This window comes from Protopterus annectens, chromosome 2.part2 (assembly GCF_019279795.1).
Source record: "Protopterus annectens isolate FY-2018-M chromosome 2.part2, PAN1.0, whole genome shotgun sequence".
In the NCBI taxonomy this organism is placed as follows: Eukaryota; Metazoa; Chordata; order Ceratodontiformes; family Protopteridae; genus Protopterus; species Protopterus annectens.
In genome coordinates, this window is record NC_056730.1 from 641467775 (window position 1) to 641489016 (window position 21242).

General features: G+C 36.3%; 1 protein-coding gene across 5 annotated transcripts in view; it reads right to left on the reverse strand.

The window, feature by feature from the left end:
- Positions 1–21242, reverse strand: part of DYSF (dysferlin) — a 3914743-nt gene that overhangs the window by 2243729 nt on the left and 1649772 nt on the right. The gene's annotated exons all lie outside the window — the stretch shown is intronic.

Genomic DNA, 21242 nt, shown 5'->3' on the forward strand with positions numbered 1-21242 from the left:
CTGTGAGTTAGAAAAGACAAAACAATGGTCAATACAGCAAAAACTCTAGCTGATGTTACCACAAATGCTAACTATTAGATGAAGTATTCCCACAGAGGTAAACACATATCAGAAATTCTCAGAACACTCCAGTTATGGTAATTACTTTAGCAGTTTATGAATACATGATCTATACAAATTATTCATATGATTTTCAAGAGTTTGCCAAATGAGGTCATTTACTTGTGACTAAGTTGCTATTTTCAGCATAGCTGCCTATTTATAGGTATGTCTTCAGATAACAAGAATAAAATGGCTACTCAGAATGCTAAATTTAAATAAATTCCTATGGAATTAATATACATGGATATAGGCAACCTACAGACTCTTGACCCGACCCAGTTAAGATTTGTCAAGGGCAGAGCCTGACTACTTAACCTGGTCAACTTATTTAAAAAAGTTACTGAAACAATTGATGAGTGTAAAACAGTATACATCACATAGCTAGACCTTGCAAAGATATTCAATTAATTATTTCAGATTTTATATAAATATTTTATACAGACAGTCGTTCAATAACAAACATTAAACAACTGGTTGATATGATTAAAAAACTCAAAGCTGGATTTATCCATATACCCAGATCCTTAAAATAATCTAGAGTTTCAATAACTGTGTGCTAAATTAAATAATCTCCCTTCAGTATATGTCTCCCAACCTTCATATGCTAAGTTTTTGATGTACTTATCTGCTTATTATTCCCCTGTGCCCAGATTGTCAGTTTTGTCAGGTTCTTTTCCAGACAGGCCCTATGTATAACAGTTTTTACCCATTTTCAAAGTCATCTGCATATAGACTATAGAAAGGGTTCCTATCACTTTGTCAAAAGCTTAATTCCACAAACACCTATTCATTGAACCTTAATTGCCAAACACCCTTTCATTGAAAATTTACATCATCAAAACTTTTTCCTAGGAAAGGGTGTTAGTTGACTGTCATTACAAATTTGTACTTTTTCCCAATGTAGTGTGATCTCGGAGTTGGTATATATAATTGGGGAGGGCCCATCCCCCCCCATGTTGTGGGGTGTGAAGGGTTGAAGTCCCCCACCTTGGTGAGATTAAAATAATGTGTCATTTGTTATGATTTCTCTGCTGGCCAAGTAGTTGCATTCCCTAGGAAACTGTTTTGATAATGTAAATGTTCAAAGAAAGGGTGTTCGACGATTAGGGTTTGATGAATTGGCGTTCATGGAATTAAGCTTTCAACAAAGTGATACAGATCCCTACAGAACACCTCAGATGAAAAAGATCTGAAAGATACCACCTAAACAAATATGAGCCTAGGACTGAACCCTGTGAAACACCCTGACTGCAACATAGAATTTTACTTGTCAAATTGTTGTATGATACTTGCCATATCCTATTTGTAAGCCATGCATCTATCCATCTTATCAAGATTACATCAATACCTAGTTGATCTAATTTATTGATTAATGTTTTGTATATGACCCTATCAAAGACTAGAGTTAAGTCTACAGAAACTACATCACAGTGGAATTTTTCATTTACAGCTGTTAATATATTATTATTATTATTATTATTATTATTATTATTATTATGCTAGAACATCATATAACAGGTAGTTATAAAACTACTTTCAACATACACATGCTGATATATGGTTTGAAGTACCAACCTTTCCAATATGGACAATAATTTATCCAAAATAACCTTCTTTACTATTTTTCAGCAACAAGAAAGGAAACTTATGAGTCTGTATGACTCTAGGTCTGTCCTATTTCCCTTATAGATGAGTTTAACAAGTGCATGTCTCCAATCCTGAGGAATCCCCCACACTTAAATTATTTTGTGACTAACATATACAGTGGTACTTTAAGTTCAAGCTGAAATGTTCTCAGGTCATTGTTACTACTTTTATTTCTTCTCTGTGCTCTGTTTGTATCCAGTTTGCATAGTTCTTTTTCAATATAATCTAATTTAATTTCAGTATTTGAAGTTACCTGAATGCTACTAGAACAATCTATCCCCCTCTTTATACAGCCAAACTGTTTTACATAGGATTTTGTAAATGTATCTACAATCTGTTGTGTATGAGAATAAATATTAGAATCTACACAGTCTATTGACTTTATGTCTTTACTCATACCACATCTTAAATATCTATAAAATGGTTTCCTATTATGCTCAAAATCTTTATATAAATTTTCTTCAAATTTGTCTTGATCTTGTCTCAAAGTTCTATTTCAATCTTTTTTCCATTTCTTATATTTTTTATTTCTCTTCTTAATTAAGTATTTTGTTATTATGGAAACATATACTCCTGACCTTTCACACCTAGATCTTGATGCTAAAAATTATTAATTTTAATGAATGATTTAATGTGTAAATGTAAAATGGTATATTGGTCAAACAAAAAGAGCAGTAAAAGTTAGGATCATGGAACATTTGAGGGATATCAGTAATAGGAATTTTAAGAGTCCAGTTGCTGAACACTTTGTGAATATCCATGGGGGGAGCACTCGTTCCTTTTTCTTTAGTATTCTGGCACAACCTGTGTTAGTTGGGGGGGTGTTATGGTGAGAAGGTTGAATGAGTTGGAAAGTAAGTTCATTCTCAATTATGGGACCTTATTTCGTAGGGTTTGCAATCTTGAGGTTAATATACGAAATTTTAGTAAATTAACTGTTTCTCATATTTATAAATATTTGTATTAATGAAATTTGCATTGTCATGTTTTCTGGGTTTATATAAAGGATATTTTTTTATAATAAAAAGTTTAGTAGAATAGTTCATTAATCAATTTTGAATTAACTGCATTTGAATTAATTATTTAAAATAAGTTATTTCAAATGTTTAGGATGGCTGTGTTTGATATAATAAAATAAAATGTGTATGTATCACTTTAAAAATGTGTATGCAGCAAAAATGTGTATGTAGCATTTTAAATAAGTTGTAAGTTTTCAATTAATGTTTAATTGGATTAATTGGGGTTTGGACCTATGTATATAAAGTTGGTTGTTTGTATTTGTATTTTGTCCGTTGAAGGCGAATGACCGAGGTACCAGTGTGTTAAAGCAAAAGATAATCAAACAGTTTTGCTGTGTTTCTGCCTCTTTTTATATGTTCTGTAAAACACTGGACAGCTGAGAGATAAGCTTATACATGCAGTATGATTACACTTCCGATAAGCATAACTCTGAACTGTCCAGACATTTACAAAATGTCCGTAAAAAGCACAAAGAGAAAACCCATAACAGAGATGAACATTCCTCCGTAACCTATCTTGTACTGCACTGATGTACTATGCAAGCATGAGGATGTAAATCCCATACTGATATGTGGTGTAACAGTATAAAGAAAGGTGGAAGAAGACTGATGTAACATTAACAATGACATTACTTAAGATAGATTGCAATTTCTTTCATAATCATTGTATAACAGCAATAATCCATGCCTGTGTGAGGGTATCACAGGATTTACCCTACATTGACTTTGATCACTTGAACTTCACCCTCAAGATTAAACCCCACCAACCATGGGTAAATCCTGTGATACCCATACCCACACCCATTTGTTGATTACTGTTAAAACATTTCAGCCCAGGGATGAAACAAAAACAAAAATAAATAATAGAGGTCAGGTCTGCTATCAGGTTACACAGGTCAATATCCCGACCATACAACACTGAAACTAAAACAACAAACACATATTTTACTGGATGAGAACAAATGTGCAAACAGATAGACAGACAGACAGACTTTAACTTACCCATGCAGAAACATGTGCACACTCAGACGCATGCACACACACACACACACACACACACACACACACACACACACTGTACACACACACAGACACACACACACACACACACACACACACACACACACACACACACACACACACACACACACACACACACATTGTACACACACAAACCCACACATGTGCATGCACATGATGAGTACTTCATGTTAGCAGTAGGGGTATAGCTCAAATCCGAATTTATGTATAACAAAATGATTTGTAGCAATGGACCTGACTTATGGGGATGAGATTAGGATAGTAGGCAAGATATCAAGGGATGTTCTCCTGAGGTACAGAGAGACGGAAAGAGAGAAACTTCACGTTGGTAAACAGATACCCAGGTTCATTACAATGTATAAAAGCAATGGATCAATGAAGAGGGTAATCGATACACATTGGTGTATTTTGCTTTCTAATATTTTGGCCGGCTTGGTTTTCTCTCTGTGTTGTAGGGTTGCTTATGAAAAGGAGAAGGAATAAAACCAGTTAATTCTCAAACAAACAGATATGGTATGTGAAAGATGTGTTTGCGCAATGTCACTGGAGGCAAAGCTGTCACATAAAAGTACTCCTAATGTCAATAAGGCTGTCAGTAGTACACGCCCATCACACACAATTCAAAGCAGACATATAGACCCAAATATGCTGAGGCACTTAAATGTAACCTTGCTAAACCCTAAAGACCTCCTAGATGAAGTACACATAACAAATACTCTCAGTAGCTCCAAATGCACTCTTTCAAAACAACATCCACATCAACACGTACAGCCACATCTCACAGAGCCTCTACTTCTAAGTCCATAAGGCAAGCCATCACACAGTCCAACATTCTGTTCATTGGAGACTGCATTGTTAGACAAACTCATGTCCCTCTCACCAATGTGAGTAAGGAGAAAGTCATGGTCAGTTGCTTATCAGGGGCTAGGATTCACCACATTACACATGCACTCAGGTCGTTGGACCACAAGTATCTTTACGTTTCAGTTATAATCTATGTGGGTGTAAATGACCTGAGATTTACCTCCCTAAACTATATGAAGAGAGGTATCATGGAGCTCTCGGAATATGTTTCCCAGGCTGGTATCAGGTTAGCACTGAGCAGCATTTTACCTTCTCCAAGGATGATGCCACAATGTGAACAAAAGATGACAGACTTTATAATTGGCTTAGTTTCTGGTGTGATTCTAAGGGTGTGCAATATTTGTCAGCACTGAAGAAGATGGTCAACAGACCACGCTGCTTTGCCAGGGATGGTCTGCATCTTTCCTCTCCAGGCTTTTGAATATTAGCTAAAACATTGTCTTCCCCTTAGTGTCTTTTTTAGGCAATGCCAAATTGAAAGTACTTCTGACACAGCAAATCAAAACCAAAAAAAATCAAAGGCATTACTGCTCAATGCTAGGAGTCTAAACACAAAACTCCTCTACTTAGAAGCCTAGAGAATGTTGACATCTGTGAGGTCACTGAGACATGGTTTAAAGCCATGGACAGCACACCGACAGTGCAAGGTTACAATGCTTTCCACACATTTAGAACAGCTACTACACAGACAGGGACTATAGGTGGAGATGTCTCAATTTACATCAAAAATAAATATACCTAAAGGCTGGTAAAACAGGACAATGCACTTAAGCTTTTCCATGTTAAACTCACCACAAGCAAAATCCAATATCACTTCTTTCAAAGCTATATGTCCCCCTCTATGACCCATGAAACCCATACCATGTATTTAAACTTATTGGAAATACTCAACATCTAGTCCATTACCATAATCATGGGCGACTTTAATTACCCCACTATTAACTGGGAATCCTACGTGACACCAAATGTACAGGCACAGAGATTCCTGGATTTTGTAAACACAAACTCCCTGAACTAGACTGTCAATACACCAACCAGGGTTGCAACCATTCTGGGTCTGGTTTTCACTAATATGGGAGAGTGATGCACACCCCTATGTTATTTCTGGTATGGTCAGACCACAAAATGGTCTCCTTTGAAGTAAAAATAAAACCTGGAACCTCAGCTAGCCCTGGAATATTCAGGAACTACTCTAATATTAAGTGAAAACTTGGCAAAATTTCAATCTCCCATAAACCTTGAGAGCACTGCTGCCTATACAGAACTGTTTAGAGAAACCTTATGCAAGCATGTTAATAGCTGCATACAGGCAGCTGTACCCTCCAGGAAAAAGTAAAGAATTAGCTTAAAAAATAAGCCACCCTGGTTGAATCACAAAATCTATAGGTTGTATAACAGAAGGAAGAAAATTACGGTAAAAATTAGGAGGTGCATCACCCAGCCAGATAAAAGCACTCTCATCAAACTAAACAAACAAATCAAAAGACAAAGAAAGTCTGCCAGACCCAAATTTGAGGTAAATTTAGCCTCCCAGGCTAAGGACAACCACAAGGCATTTTTAGCTATGTCTGCAACCTCAAAGGCAGTACACAATTGTGTGCACAGCTCATTGCAAATGGAGCCACCTATACTGAGTCAGAAGCTATAGTTAACTTACTGGCCAACAAATTTAGCTCAGACTTTACCCTTCTCTTCCCCTCAACCTTCTGTCAGGAAATACCATCAAATATAACTCCTCCTGCTATCACTAGGGAAAATGTACTGAATTCTGTCTATAAGGATATGTTTTAAACCAGAATGGCACATGTGCAAGTAAATATTTTGAAAAATACTTTTGTTAACCAGGTAGGTTTACTTGATGCCCAATTTCTATTTAGAGACCACCTGTCTGGTTAATTGACTTGGTCAAGATCACAGAGTAAAGAAAATGAGAATTGATGGAGTCAAACCCTGTACCAAAGGAATTGTAGTTCATAGCCTTAACCCTCTGTGACAACTACCAGACTCATTATTCATGCCCTTATCTTTAAGATAAGAAAGTCATTAAAATCTGTTTTATTAAATTAATCTCTAAATAAGAAATATTACAAAAAGAAAACTACAAAAGTGTCCTGCACTTAATAAATAATCACTGCCCTGATGCACAAACATAAAAAATGTCATTCATGCTCTCTGGTGCATCAAATTTAACTTTGCATATAGTCCTGCTACTCTGGTCTCATGATTTTCAGTGTTTTTCCATTATTTTCTCCAGCCATTCATAACTAAGTTACCTTTTCTGCCATCGTCCATAATTAATCAATTACTCCTATTTTACTTGTATTTTCCTCCATAGGATTTGATAATTGCTGATAAGACATCACTGAACTCACGCAGGAAAAATCTGAATATGAAATCTGCCTTGAAAATGTAATTCTATTGAGCCTCCTGTACTCTTAGGAAAAAAATATTTTTTGTGTAGATTCACATATAAGCATGTGTATAAGATGATCTGGATATAGTTATAATGTATTGATTACCATTGGTTTGAAGCAATTATCAATTATTTTTGTTACCACCCTCTACATGAATGAAAGTTTATATATGTCCAGCCATAATTTTACCAGCGCTGAAATCCTTTTGCAAAATTTGTGTTCATTTGCTTGCACTGTACAAACTGTAAAACAGGCATGAAAACATTATTTGTAGTTTCCTGACACAAAATAAATATTTTTACTTCAACTTACTATATGCAACAAAACTTCTAATCCCTTATGTATCAGATTAGTTGTCACAGGTTAGACATGAATCAAATCTTGAATCTTCTAGTTTTATGTAATTCGAATCCTTCAATTGATTTTCACAGTAAACCCCAACACTTTGTAGCTTTAAATATTTCATCCATATAAAAGCTTACACTTGTTTACCATCCTTATATTTTAATTCTAGCTAATAAATAAGAAAAGCAATATATGTTTCCTATTACAACCTTCTGTTTTCCTCTTATCACCAATTTTTTCAACTTTGATTAGAATTTCAAACAATGGTGACTTCTCTACTTTTTTTGTTTGCATTATGTGTCAAAGCCATTATTGTATTTCTCTCCACTGATATATTATTCAAGCATCTCCTATAGTTAGTATGTGATTATCTTTTACATGTCAGTGTAGACAATCCTGTCTCTTTTCTACCTCACCACCCTAAGAAAGTATGTTGAAAAATAACAGTTTGATAATGTATATATATATATATATATATATATATATATATATATATATATATATATATATATATATATATATAGATAGATAGATACACACATGAACAAATTAACTGATGATTCCAGTTTACCTGGGATGTTCCCCTTACAACAATGTGAATAAACATGAATATAGTCAAAACAGCTTTTGCCAAAAGAAAATCTCATAAGCCTATGAACTTACACTTGCATATTTTCTTTCCCTTGATAGCAATGTTGTTTTAAGAATCTTTTCTGCGACCATTTTGAGTAGCATAATCTAATATTCTGGTGTTTTTAAATTCACAAATCAACCTCTATTCCGCTAATGCTAGACGTCCTATGAGCAGTTCGGTTCCCTATTAGAAGACCGAAGATGCATTCTTTTGAATGCGTCTTGGTTGAGCTCAAAAGACTGAAATGGCAAAAGATCAAAGTGGCTTTTAAGCGAATTCTTTCCCTGGGAAAGAATTTGCTTGGCTGCTTCGTTACTTTGCTGTTTTTGGCACTGTAGTGCAGTCTCGGAGTTGGTATATTTAAGTAGGAGGGTGTGGGGGCGAAGCCCCCCACTTAATGTAATGTTTAAAGTGTTTTATTTATTTATTTATTTTTGTTGGAACAGCAATTTTTTTTCCCTTGGAAAAAATCGCTGTTCTGACAGTTCGAAAGTGCAAGCTTTCACTTACATAGGGTCGATTAATCACCGTTCGCTTTTTTAAGCATTTGCTGATCTAATATAGACCCGTGCAGTTCAGCTAGAAAACGTTCTACTAAAATTTAAGTGTATAAACATGTAACCCACATGTTGATTATTTTTTATCAACCAATACAATCTGTAAAAATCACATTTTATCAAGAAATTTGAATATTTTCACTTGTGTCCTCATTGGAACTGCAATGAATAAATATAAAGTGTGTTTTGTAGTATCAAGGGCCCATTAGACACATAAAACACCTATTTTCCCTTTACTGCATCTTCCAGAACAAACAAAACATTTTGATTCACTGTCTAATATTTATAAATACCATATTATTACATACTGCAGATGCATAATGTTTCAGAGAAACCATATTCTGAATATACTTAAATCCATAATACATTCTGTAAACAACTTCGACAATCTGTTTGTGCCTGCAAATCATATGCTGTTATCAATGTGCCTCTCCAGTACACAAAATAAATGTGCATGCATTCTTGCAATTAAAATATGTGGTCCAAATTTCATTACAGGACATTAACTTAAAAATGTAATTTACATTCCTTTTGTGAAGCCTTTAAAAGAAAAAAATGGTATATCAGATAAAACATGAAAAATATCTGTATAAAGCTTAGATTGCGTCTCTTCATATATGTGGACTGGGTGCATGCTATCAATTAATTTTTGAATGCCATAAAATATGCATTCTTCCTATGTTTGAGAATCACAGAATATAAAAGTACTGTTAAAAACATTGTGCTTAAAGGTACTCTAAAAACAACAGCTTAAAGCAGTACTGAATCACACATTTGTACTAACCATTTCTACCTCATTTTTTCCTTTGACATCACATGAAAATTATTCATGACAACTTTGAAAGTTTAAAAATTCACATTGCAAGTATGCAAAAGTGGGAGAAATTAGATTTGACATCATGTAATATTACATTTAATCACTATTAAGACTTTTTTATAAGCATGAAAACCTGCTGGAAAGCTGCACTATCAGGTTGGAATTTACAGTTACATAACACATTTGGCATACTGCCAACATCTGAAAGTCATATTAAAAGAAAACTGGATTTGTTGACACCATTAAATTGTCAGGTTAGAATTTACAGCTTATAAACACACATCTGGAAATAGCATCTGTGAAAAAAGAAAAGGTTATTAAAATCAAACCCTCTCTCTCTCCCTCTCTCAGCATGCAGCCTGAAAGTGAGAAGTCTGTTATCTTGCAGAGGAAAATGGAAAGCAGTGCCTTCATAGATATTCTGTTTAGTGCAACTGTCTCTTTCTTTTTATTTGTTAAACAAACAGCTATCAATGTTTCTGTCAGGAGCTTAAGCAACAGCCAGAATGCACTCTTTGCTTATTTCTAGCAGAAGAAATGCCAAATGGATTTTTCTCTTTTTCAACTGCCCAGCACATATCTTGTGGCAATTAACAGACTTTTGCACACAGTTCAACCTTTATACCATCAGTTTCTGAGGCTTATAAATGCTGAAAACATTTCCAGGCAGAGTACAGCCATTCAGTTTTGAATAATGATGCATTTTCATCTGTCTTCCTTAGCAACTCAGAATAAGAAAGACCATGTAACAAACTCACATGTGCTACTGCTTAAATACTTTTAACTAGTCCATGATGAAACACTGCCAACTTTGCACTGCAAAAAGTTAAGAGCAGTGTATTTTGCCTTATTAACCCCTGTCCATGTGACTATTAAAAATTACCTTGTGCATCTCTCTCTCTCTCCCTGATATTCCAGCTGTGCACAATACCAGTAATTATTTCACTGTTTGCTGTACCAGACCATACAGCTGTCATTAATGCCTTCTAAGGCTGAAAAACATTAATGGGAGATGATTGATACCAATTGTCTTGTACCAGTAGGAGTGTCATCACAGAATGAAATATGTGCTATAGTGTCAGGTGATATAGATAGTAATATCAGCTTATCTGTAAATGAAGAAAGACAAGTTGTTTCTACATACAATGATTTAAAAATTTTTAATTACACTAGCTTACAAATTAATGATGAACATTTTTCCTTGTTTCAAAAGGGTATGAAATACATACCTATTTCAAAATTTAATTTGGTAGATACTATCACTGAAATTAAATTGTACTGCCGTAGATTAAATTTAGCTATTTTGCATCAAAATAATAACAATAAAGTGTCATTGAATCAAATGAAGAAAAAAAGTAAATTTATTCCCCCACCACACAAAAATGTGCAATATTTTGAGGAATCTGCAAGTTTAGATATTTATGAATACAATAAGTTTATAAAGAGAAGGAGATACACACATAATTTGAATTACAAAGACAGGAAATGTCTGGTAGAATTGATAAATAATAAAGAAATTAGAGAACGAAGCCTGATAAAGGTGCAGGTATAGTATTGTACAACACTACTGATTATATTAATAAAGTCCAAAGTATATTAATTGACTCTGGGAATTATGAGGTAGCATCTCGTAATGAAATAAATGTAGGCTATTACAAAATAGATTTAGCATTAGATAAATATTTAGTAGATCATAGGATCACAGTTGACACATATAATTTTTTGAAAAATGATAACCCCATATTAGCCACAATTGTGGGTATCCCAAAAGCACATAAGAATATTTACAACCCACCATTTAGACCTATTATATCAGGAAGCAGGTCTAAGACTTTTAATATAGGAGTTGCCATCGATAGATGGGTTAAACATATTTATCAAAATACCCCACACGTAGTCAAGGATTCATGGATGTTCCTGTCCCAGCTAACTATGAATAAATGGAAAAGTAATTTGATATATGTCACTATTGATGTTGTAGATTTATTTTCGTGTATTCCTAAGGAACAGGGATTGGAATTATTTTGTGAGAGTCTGAGGAAATACTCCCATTTCAGTTGGGATCGTATTAATCTAATAATTGATATGATGAGCCTGGTTTTGGAATATAATTATAATTACTTTGAGGGTGAGTATTATAAACAAACAAGAGGGGTGGCCATGGGTGCTTCTTGTGCCCCTATTTTTGCTAATTTAGTAATGCTTGAATGGGAGAACCAGCACCTAATTAATAGTGGTTATTTCCAATATGTTACATACTACACAAGATTTTTGGATGATATGTTCCTATTATGGGATGGACCCATGGATACTCTTACTGAGTTTTTGGAATACATAAATACCACCGGTGACTTCTTGAAATTCACCCATAATATTAAACATGAAGGTATTGCTTATTTAGATACTTATGTTAGCCATACTGAAACAGGCTTTCAGTCAGAAATATTTAGAAAGGAGACATTCTCGAATGGTTAACTTGACTAGACTAGTAATCATCCTACACATATACTTAAAAACATCTATAAAAGTCAATGTATACGAGTAGTCAGAATGACCTCAGATTATAATAAAATGAAAGGTGAAATTAACAATATAAGAACTATGTTTATAAATAGAGGATATCCTCTGGCTTTATTAGATGATATATCAGATTATGTCATTAAAGAATGGGGTAAAAAATACCCTCCTATACTTGGTAATGTGGAATTTAATATATTAAGTGGGAGAAATATTGAACAAAAAGATTTTAATAGAGTGTGTGTATTAACATATTCCCCGTTTGTGATAGATGTTAAAAATATTATAAAAAAGCATTGGAATAATTTGGTAATGGATGATGAATTATTGAGTGTAATTGGTAAGAAACCTAGTTTTGTGCTCAAAATGGGTATGAATATTAAAAATTTATTAAATAAAACGACTGATAATGTTAAGGTTATTAATACACACAGCAAAAATGTGGGTTATGTAAACAATGTTTTGCTATTAATGAAGCAGTAGGGATTAGACTGGATGATATTAATAAGACATATATGGTTTTTAAAAAGGGAAATTGTAACAGTAAAAATATAGTTTATTTAGCTAAGTGCAGTTCATGTACCGCCTTTTATATAGGAAAAACAGAGAGACAGCTTAAGAAGCGTATTTACGAACATTTATACAAGATCAATGTTAAGGATACAAAAAATGCCTTATATAGGCACATAAATAGATATGGTGAGACACATATGTTTAAATTTGCAATAATAGATCAAGTACATATTTCACCTCGGGGGGTAATTATAAGGCACAGTTAAGCAAAAGGGAAAGCTTTTGGCAAATGTTAACAAATGCCACAAAATCTCCGGGTATAAATGAGTTTATTACTATTAAACCAGTATTACAACTCTTGTAAGATTATTAGCTGAGACCATAAAACAATTTTAAATATTTTAGATTTATCTATTTATATATGTTTTTATTTAGGTGGATTGAATTGTTAGATTGTTATTTGTCAAGCACTCATATATTTTTTTGTAATTGTTACATACTGGCTCTTTAAATGAGAGTATTCACACAGTTTGTTTGGCACCAAAAAGTTTTTAAATTTGTTAATGGATGCACTGAATTGGTGTTCTGATGAAGTCTGTATTATACAGATGAAAGTGCTTAACCGATGTTTTTAGTATAGCGTGTGTTACATTAAAGTTTTCTTCTACTTGACCGGGTCCAGTTTCACTCGTACTGTTTTACTTAGCTGAGACAGTGTATAGTCTCAAATTGTTTTCTTTGAAAAACATTAATGCTTTATAAGGCTGAAAAGCATTAATTTATTATCTTATCTCCAGGGGATACACCTTGCAAGAACTCTTTCAGTCATTGCAGAGAAAAAAATAAAACATGTTTATAGTTTATGCATCTGAAAGAGATCAAACTGAAGTGGTATCCAAACTTCAGTCTCATTTTCTGTCACATGCATCTGTCCTAGTCTCCTAAATTCCTATAGATATGACAGACTTAGACAAAAATTTCTTTGGGATTGTGACGCCCCTGCACTGGCCCAGTAATCAAGGAGCCTCAATCCTCACCAGTAACACCAGTGAAGGACATGTACATTGGAAGGATGACATGTACAATTTCGCTTAAGAGCACACAGACATCACAGTCAGTCTGGGGTTGGTTTCTCCCTGCCTCTCTAGATTCCCAATAAGGCTCACCACTGGCACAGCTATAGCGTTAAGATCTCAGCGGAGTGGTCAAGCCAAAACCGCCAGCACCCTCTCTGTAAAACCAGTGCTTTGTGTCCCTGCCCATGTAGCTGACACACACACACACATACACACACACACACACACACACACACACACACACACACACACACACACACACACACACACACACACACACACACTTTGAGATCTGATTTATAAACAAATACACAAACACTCCTGGGGAAGGCTGGCATAGGTTCACTACTTCTGCCCCCTTCTGCCCAGACTACAAGGTAGTACCAGCTGCCACCAACCACTACTTATCAGCTACTATAAGGCCCTTCCCAAAGGGTGACCAATTTTACTGTGTAATGTTACTACTATCCAAATGGTAAATGTGAACAACCTTATTTAGGAGTGGCCTATACAGTATCACCAAATGCATATGCAAGTACTCTATGAACTCAAATATCTCTAAACAAATCAGCCACAATTAAAAGGTTTAAATATATTTAATAATAAAAAATATTCAATAACTCAGCACAGTGACAACAGAGTTCAGAATCACAGGAATATTTCAAAACAACATTGCAGGACAGTCTCACATAAATACAGAAAACATCTAGACTAATCTTGCTATAGTCCTATCTATCTCTAAGAGAGATACTATGTTCTAAATAACTTACTTACAGAGCAAGACAAGAAGTGCTGATGAGAGTATGTTGTCAGATCCAAAGACAAATACAAAATGCACAAACTCACTCTCTGAGAGAGTTCTTAAATTAACATTTCTGCTGGGTTATCTCAGATTACATCATTCTTTGTCACCTCTGTGTCAAAAGACTTATCTCTCAGAAGTTGCCTGGAACTGGAAGTTGTAAAACCAGTTAAACACTTTTGCCCTTGAAACCTGTAACTATTTCTGTTTCCAGACAATACAAAGAATTTCTAGCTGCAGACATTCTGTCTCTTTGCTGTATTAACTAACTTCATAGCACATCATAAAACTCTTTACTTATTTTCTCAGAGTTTGCAAGTTAACTCTGTATGTTCCAACTTCTACCATGAAAACATACATTTGCACAGGCATATAGTCCCTATACATTTCTGCTCTTCTCCAGCAGGGTGCACTATGGTTACATTTTTGAAGCTCACCAGATAACATGCAGTTTACTTACATTTGTAAGAAAGCCTATGGTTCATATTAATATTTACAAATGGCATAGGATTATTTACAAAATACTAGCTAGCTGGGCTGGCAGCCTCACAACCCCCCCCACCCCCACGAGAACTCAAGCTAGTTTTTCAAGTGACCCTTGAGAAATGTGGCTTGAGAAGGTTGAGCCTATCTGGGAATACCTTAGCCTATTCCCTGTCTTGACAGCCCATCGGCATTGGCATTGCTAACCCCACTGTGGTGCTGCACTGTCATATATGCTTTCAATCCTAGGCTCCACCATAGTAACTTGGCATTTTGCTGGCTGGCTCTCTGTAGCCATGTTAAGGGATTGTGGTTTGTAACTACACTGAATTTCCTTCCATACAGATAAGGCTGACGTTTCTGCAGTGCCCACACTATGGCTAGACATTCCTTTTCTGCAGTTGCATAGCATTCCTCCCGGGGATGGAGGCTATGACTGAGATAAACCACTGGGTGCTCTTCTCTCTCTGAAGAAATCTGGCTAAGTACAGCCCCACCCCATGGTTTGAAGCATCCACCTGCACAACAATGTATTTGCTGCAATCTGGACTGGCTAACACAGGGGTCCTCCGAAAGCTGCTTTAAGCTTCTGGAATGCCTGATTACATGCTGGAGTCCACACTACCTTATCTGGCCTGTTATTCCTTCTTAGGTCTGTGAGGGGAGCAGCTATGGTACTATAATTGCGGATAAACTTTCTGTAGTACCCTGCTGTCCCTAAAAATGCCCTCAACTGCTTTTTGGTAACAGGTGAAGGCCATGCCTGAATGGCTTTCACTCTGGCAGGTTCTGGCCTGATCTTATCACTCACCACTCTATGTCCTAGGTAGGAGACCTCTGCCATACCCACCTGACATCTGGTGGGCGTAATGGTCAACCCTGATCTCTGTAGTCTGCCCAGCACCTCCCTGACATGCTGAAGGTGCTTTTGCCAGGAATGGCTGTAGATGGCAATATCAACTAGGTAAGCAAGGATGAAATCTCCTGCTCCTGCTAGGATATGATCTACCAGACTCTGGAAAGTCGCTGGGGCATTTTTTATCACAAAGGGCATCTTTGTGAACCCATACAAGCCAAAAGGAGTCACAAAGGCTGACCTCTCTCTAGCACTGGGAGTCAAGGGCACCTGCCAGTAACCCTTGGTAAGATCAATGGTGGGAAGATACTTAGGCCCACCAAGCTGCTCTAGGGCTTCATCTGTCCTAGATATGGGGTAAGCATCTGACTCTGTGTGACTATTCCTGTAGTCCACACAGAACCTGGTGCTGCCATCCTTCTTTGGTACCAGCACCACTGGGGAGGCCCAGGGACTGCTGGACTTCTGAATTACCCATAGTTCCAACATTTCCTGTATCTCCTCCCTCAGAGTCTGTTTGACTCTCTCAAGCACCTTATAAGGGCCTGCTTAACAGGCCTTTGGGGTCCTGTATCACATGGTGTTCCACCAGGTGGGTGCACCCAGGTATACCAGTGAACATGTCCCCAAACTCCAGTAACACTGCTCAACTTTATTGAACCTGGGTAGGGGATAGCTGTTGGGACATTGCTAGCCCTTCCACTGAGGTGTCAGTCCAAGCCTCACTGAGGAGATCAGTCACCAGACCCCCCCCCCCACACTCCTCCCGCAATCCACTGCAAATACTCAGCACAAGGGCCTCCCTATCATGGTAAGGTTTCATCATGTTAATATGGTACAATGTGTGCCCCTGCCTCCTGCCTAGCAGTTCTACCATGTACCAATGTAAAAGTTTGCTGGAGTGCCAAATGAGGGCCCGAGTCCAAATGAAGACAAACAGTTTTATTTTCACTTTACAAGCGATAAAAACAAAAAAAGCAAGTTGCATTAACACTGCCACTTCTTGACACGTTTTCGTACACCTTCCTCAGATGCAAATACCCTCTGTTAAAAATTCAATGCTTTTATATAAACCTTTTGACTCTAAAACTAGTCATCTGTTGTGTCATTATCCAATAAGAATGTTCCCTTTATAATGTGTGCAAGGTCAAATGCTTGTAGAATTCATTACAGGAATATGTACTGTCATGTATAAAAAACACGTTGGTTAATAAACCATTATTATACTTCTATACTGGATCACAGTGAATAACAATAAATAATTTAAACATAACACATTAATTACATTAATTATAGTAGTTTAGATATTAATTTTGAACATTTCAATTTATTTTCGAAAGGCTTTAAATTCATTCCAACCAGGAAGGTCAATATTCCTAGGGCAATTGTGGACTTAAAACTTTTTCTTAGGAAAAAGAATCTAGCACTATGGTTTGGTAATTTATTTTATTTATTTATTTATTTAACATTTGTTGACCGGGAAAGTCTGACTAGGTTCCACAGAACCTGTTTTCAGCAGAGGCCCGGGGAGAAATGAAGGTAATGAAACTCAGGTTAGGAATTCAACTATCCCATTAAAAAAAAAAAGTACATTTAACCTTCCCCTTCACCCTCAACTCAAGAATTTAGAAAACATTCTAGAAAGGGAAATCAGGAAGGAAGTTAATTTGCATAGAGTATATCCTAACCTTTCCAAAGAAGAGAGATGGCTTTTGGATAGTTTGAAAAACAATAGAGCTGTGAGAATAATGCAGCCAGACAAAGGGGGAGGTACAATATTGATGGACGCCATTATTTATTAATCTAAATTGTAGGAATTATTGAATGACAACATCTATCAATGAGATAAATATAGCTAATTATAAAATTAATGTTTTACTCATGACCTATTATTGGAAGGCTCGATCAACATTGACACATACAATTTTTTTGTCCATCAAGAACCCTAGGGTACCCTCAGTTTTTGGGATTCCAAAGGTCCACAAGGATCCTTTGGACCCTCCATTATGACTCATAATATCCTCAGATGGTTCGGTTACTACATCCCTTGCTAAATACATGGATGTCAAGTTAAAGGACTTATATCCAATGGGGGTCCATCAGTTCTGAGAGATTCTTGGGACTTATTGAGGCAGGTAAAACCCAATATTTTCCGTAAGGACATTCTTTTTGTAACTTTAGATATTGTTGATTTATTTGGTTCTATTTCACATGATATAGGGCTATTGTGGCTCGAGGAATGTATGATGAATAATGGTGGCTTCACTCAACATGATTTTCATAATTGTTTATTATTAATGGAAATAGTTCTTCATAATAATTTCATGTTTTATAAGGGTGAGTTTTTTCGACAGAGAAAAAGGGTTGCCATGGGGGCAAAATGTGCACCAACATATGCAAATATCATTTTGACATGGTGGGAAATAAAATTTGTATTTAATAGTGAATTTGCTAATTGTTGGTGCTTATATAAGCATTTTTTGAATGATATTTGCTTATTTTGGACAGACAGCATGGATAGATTTTTAGAATTTTTGCCCTATTTAAAAGAAACCACTAATGTTTTGGATTTTTACTTACGACGTTAACAGTCTTGAACTAATATATTTGGATATTTCACTTCACAAGTTTGAGAATGAAGTTTCCTCTAAGGTACACAGAAAAAACACTTTCTCTAATTCATATCTCCATTTTACCAGTGGCCTTCCATTTTTTCAAAATAAAAATTTATTAAAAGGTCAGTTGGTTATGATTAGTTGGATGACATCACAGGACAGTGATTTTAATGTAGAATGTGATTTTGTATGTGACATGTTCAAAGAAAGGGATTATCCAGATAATCTAATTCATGATATCACTGTTGAGGTGGTGGAAGGAAGAAAGGAAAGGTTTGCCCCTATTTTGGGAAAAATGAATCCATAGTTTCAGCTGCAGAGAGTAACCTCAGGACTAATTGAGAAGAATCTTATGTTATGGACTACACTGGTGATTCTGGATTCATCAAGCAGGTTATAACCAGGGAATGGGACGGATTTAGAGAATTTTCGTATTTGGATATTGCACATAAAGAACCTTTAAAATTTATATATAGAAAGGATATGCATATTAAGAATTTATTTGAGTTTGGGAAGAGCTCAAATCAAAAAGGCAGATCAGGAAAAATGGGAACTTTTAAATGTGGGACCTGTTCACAGTGCCCATATATACACAATAAATCTTTTATAGAAGTACCAAGTAGAAACAGGAAAATTACAAGTACGAGTTATTCCAACTGTAATACAAATGGAATTGTTTACCTAGCAACTTGCCAGATTTGTAACTCATTTTATGTATGGAAGATGGAAAGGAAATTAAAACTGAGAATTTATGAAGATTATTATGAAATTACAAAACAAAATGCCAATAATGCTTTATTCCATCACAAACAAACATGTGAACAGGCTTCCTTTACATTCTTTGTTTTAGAGGTTGTACCCAAGGAAATTGGAGGGGGTATGTGGGAAGCCAAATTAGAATATCGAGAACTATTCTGGCAGATTTTTTTTGGAAGCTACTAAAATCCCAGGCTTGAATGACATGTTATCTATTCTTCCAGTGCTTAAGTTAAGGGCTGCAAAATTGTGATTCACCACCAGATGGCAGCCTTAAACATTCAATTCTATTTAAATGAGGAAAGTTCCTAATGGATGGTTTAAAAGTTTTTATAATATACTGTTTTAAACAATTTTAACTTTTTTAATGTATTATGTTTAAATTATTTATTGTTATTCATTGTGATCCAATATATAAGTATAATAGTGGTTTATTAACCAACATGTTTTTTATACCTGACAGTACATATACCTGTAATGAATTTTACAAGCATTTGACCTTGCACACATTATAAAGGGAACTTTCTTATTGGATAATGACACAACAGATGACTAGTTTTAGAGTCAACAGGTTTATATAAAAGCATTGAATTTTTAACAGAGGGTATTTGCATCTGAGGAAGGTGTACAAAAATGTATCAAGAAGTGGCAGCGTTAATGCAACTTGTTTTTTTTGTTGTTGTTTTTATCGCTTGTAAAGTGAAAATAAAACTGTTTGTCTTCATTTGGACTCGGGCCCTTATTTGGCACTTCAGTGAGCTTTAACATTGGTTTGGTGTGGTTTCAGCGCTTTTCATCTCATATTGTTTTGTAGTTCTACCATGTAGTTAAAATCAGTGACATTCCTTAACACCTTGAAGGGTCCCTCCCAGGCTGCCTGCAGCTTGTTGTGTCTGACAGGAATGAAAACCACTACCTGCTGTCCTACAGCAAACTCTCTAGCTCATGCATTTCTGTCATACCAGACCTTTTTCTGCTGTTGGGCTTCTGCCAGGGTCCCCTGGGTCAAGCCCATGAGTTCCCTGAACCTTGTCCTGAGGTTTAGGACATATGGCACAACAGAGTCCATGTGGGATTCACACTCACCTTCCCATTCATCTCAAATTAAATCTTGAGGTCCCCTCCCCCTATGCCTATACAACAACTCAAAGGGTGAAAAGTCTGTAGATTCCTGGGGAACCTCTCTGTAAGCAAACAGACAGGGCAGATATTTGTCCCAGTCCTTCTTAAACTAGTCGGCAAATGCCTGTAGCATGGTCTTGAGTGTAGAGTTCAACCTCTCAATAAGGCCATTAGTCTGGGGCTAGTAGGGGGTGGTCTTTAGGTGCTTCACCCCACAGTACTTCCACAGACAAGCCAGCAGGTCTGACATGAAATTGGCACCTCTGTCAGTCAGTATTTCTTTTGGGAAACCTACCCCGCTGAAAATCTCTAACAAAGCCTCAGGGTATCTTATAGTATAATCTACTACACTAGCATATACTTTTTCCCTGTGGAAGATGGGGTACTCAGAGGCCCCACAATATCCATAGCTACCCTCTGAAATAGCTCCTCAATCACAAACAAAGGCATCAAAGGAGCGTTCACCTTGTCTCCTGCCTTGCCCACATTTTGGCACTGCTCACAGGTCCTGCAGTACCCTGTTACACCCCTGGAAATCCCAGGCCAATAGTAGTTCTGCATAATTCGTCTCTTTGTATGTTTTATACCCATATGGCCTGCAAAGGGAATATCATGGGCTATGGCTAGAAGTGTCAGACAGTAGGCTTTGGGCACTACCAACTGCTGTATTGTCTCACCCTCTAGCCCTACCTCAGGGTTCCACTCTCTATACAGCAACCCTTTGTCCCAGTATACAGATTCTCCCTTCCCTTGAGAATCAGGTGCCTCACTAGCTACATCTCTCAAGCCTTACAATGTAAGGTCCGAGAGATGAGCCTGTCTCAACTCTCTCTTTGTAACCCGTCTCAACTCCCCTACCACAGGAATCTGACAGTGGTGCCTCACTGTCAGCCTGGGTACTACTACTCACCTCTGCCCTTGCAGTTACTCTCTCCTAGGGAACATCAGTACTCACAAGCAGCTGTGGATCACCTTCAGTCTCAGTGCTAAAGGCTAGCTCTCTCCCTGAAGTAATCACCTCACCAGTCTTGGCCGCAAGTGTGCAGTATGTCTGGGTCTCCC